Here is a 2,764-nt window from a genome sequence, read left to right as displayed (position 1 = left end):
TTAGTTCCTTGCCTTCTTGACTTGCTTCTTGTGAGGGTTTGAAGACGTTGAAGGTGAGTTGTTCGTCATCTATCCTCAGTATTAGCTCTCCTCGCTCCACATCTATGAGCGCTCTGGCTGTAGCTAAGAATGGTCTTCCCAATATGATTGGGTGAAGGTGACTTTCTTTCATTTCCAGTATGACAAAATCTGTGGGAAGGAAGTAGTTCCCAACCTTCACCAACACGTTTTCAACCACTCCAATTGCTTGTTTTTGAGTTTTGTCCGCCAGCCTGATGACTACCTCTGTGGGCATCAGCTCATTGATTTGCAGCCTCTTTTTATAAGGGATAAAGGCATTAAGTTGATGCTTGCTCCCAGATCACAGAGTCCTTTGTCAAACATTGTTTCTCCTATGGCACAGGGGATGTGAAAACTCCCTGGGTCCTTCTTTTTTGTAGGCAGCTCTGGTTGAATGAGAGCACTGCACTCCTTGTTCATCACTATGATTTGTCCTCCCTTGAGTGAGCTTTTCCTGGTCAGCAGCTCCTTCATATACTTGATGTATGAGGGCATTTTTTGGAGAGCCTTGATGAATGGTATGTTTACATGGAGGGATTCAAATATGTCAAGAAACCTTGAGTATATTCTCTTCTCTACACCACCATTTAGTAATTGGGGAAAGGGTGCATAGAGCCTCAGCAACTCTTTCTGCGTAATTGTGGTTTCCTGAGAATTATCTTCCTGCTTTCCTGCTGATGTATCTTCAAATTGTTCTGATAGTTTGTTCAGCTCTTCCTCAGTCTCCTTATCACTTATAGTAACCATCTTGCAATCTTCCCATCTGACTTTCTTTGCTTCACCTCTCGAATTTTTCTCTGTGTCACTTGGGAAGCTATCAGTAGGTTTGGGAATCTTCTCAGATAGGTATCCCACTTGAAATTCCAGCCTCTTGATGGTGTCTCCCTGATTCTTGATATTGACTCGCACCTCCTCTTTGAACACCTTGTTATCTTGAATTTCCTTGCATATGCCTTCAAGTAGGGTTTCAATTCTGGAGAGTCTATCTTCAGATGATGGTGAGTTGAGATTGGAGGGGTGAGAACGGCCATTTTGACTTTGGTATGGATGTTGAGGTGTGTTGTTAGGTGGTGCTGATATGATCTCTGTGTGGAATGTTAGTGAGTTGCATTGTTGCTGGGGTTATGGCGTCTCTGATCTTGGCCTTGATCCTGTTGATTTTCCCACCCAAAGTTTGGGTGGTTCCTCCAACCAGGATTATATGTTTTGGAGTATGGGTCATGGTGCTGCCTGGGTGAATTTCCAATTTAGTTGGCCTGTTCCTGATCACCCTCTGCCTCTTCATTCACTCCTTCTTGAGTTGCTGCTGAAGTGGTGATTGCTGTTACTTAATTCCTCTCCATCTTCTTGGTGAGGTCAGCTAATTGCTTGGTAATCATCTTGTTTTGAGCTAGCAGTTCATCCACGTTGTTAAGCTCCATCACTCCTCTAGTATTGCCTCTTTCAGAAGCATAGAAATAGTCATTCTCAGCTACAGTCTCAATGACATCTATGGCTTCTTCAATGGTCTTCTTCTTGTTCAGAGATCCCCTGGATGAGTGGTCTACTGCCTTCTTTGATTCATATGAAAGACCTTCATAGAAAATGTGCAACTGCACCCATTCATTGAACATATCTGGCGGACATCTTCTTATCAGGTCTTTAAACCTCTCCCATGCTTCATATAGAGTCTCACCATCTTGCTGCCTAAAGGTTTGTACCTCAGCTCTCAACCTGTTGATCCATTGAGGAGGATAGAATCTTGCCAAGAATTTGTTCACCACATCTTCCCAGGTTGCTAAACTCTCCTTTGGAAAGGATTCCAGCCATTTAGATGCTTTGTCCTTGAGTGAGAAAGGGAACGGAAGTAGTCTATAAGTGTCAGGATGAACACCATTAGACTTCACAGTATCGCATATCCTCAGGAAGGTGGTTAGATGTTGATTGGGGTCTTCTTGGACACTTCCTCTGAATGAACAATTGTTTTGAACAAGGATGATGAGCTGTGGCTTTAGTTCAAAGTTGTTGGCATGTATGGTTGGCCGTTGGATGCTACTTCCACAGTTTCATGGGTTTGGATTGATGTAAGAACCCAGAACTCTTCTCTCTTGCCCAGCCTGATGTGCTGGACCTTCTCGGCCATGGTTGTGAGCCTCTTCTTCATGATGGTTCTCCATATTCTCATCCATATCTGGTTCAAAGTACTCCTCCTCTTCCTCAGCACCAACTACTCTCTTTCCTCTTGCTTCCCTCCTTAATCTAAGGAAGGTCCTCTCAGGTTCAGAATCAAAGGAAGTTGAAGCCCCGCTTCTTCTACCTGTCATAGAACCAACAAGGCAAAAGCAAAAAAGATAGATGCAGATAATAATTTCTACAGAAATGCTGTTAGTGTGAGTGATGCAATATATCAAACAGTTAGTGGGTTGGTGACTGAATTGTAAACAACTAAGAAAAATGGGTAGGGGAAAGGAAAGGAAATAACTGAACAGAACGTAAATTACTCAAATGAACTTAAATCAGACAAAATAAAAACAAATGCTCAATCTAGTTATCCACCAATTTAATCATTGTTGATACAAAATCAATCCCCGGCAACGGCGCCATAAACTTGATGCACGGAAACTTGTCCTTTAACAAATCTCCCTCGGCAAGTATACCGAATTGTCGTCAAGTAAAAACTCACAATAGAGTGAGGTCAAATCCCACAGGGATTGATTGGTCAAGC

At 42.7% G+C, this 2,764-nt stretch overlaps 1 non-coding gene across 1 annotated transcript; it reads left to right on the top strand.

Moving 5' to 3' along the window:
- The first annotated feature begins 1,668 nt into the window (after window positions 1–1,668).
- LOC148564609 (small nucleolar RNA R71) lies at window positions 1,669–1,775 on the top strand. The gene has a single exon (XR_015884647.1). It is a non-coding gene; the product is annotated as a small nucleolar RNA R71 (small nucleolar RNA).
- Window positions 1,776–2,764: the final 989 nt, after the last annotated feature.

The sequence above is a fragment of the Arachis ipaensis genome, chromosome B5 (genome assembly GCF_059453495.1).
Source record: "Arachis ipaensis isolate K30076 ecotype BB chromosome B5, ASM5945349v1, whole genome shotgun sequence".
NCBI lineage: Eukaryota > Viridiplantae > Streptophyta > Magnoliopsida > Fabales > Fabaceae > Arachis > Arachis ipaensis.
The sequence above is the reverse complement of the archived record's forward strand: the minus strand, read 5'-3'. Positions and strand labels throughout refer to the sequence as shown.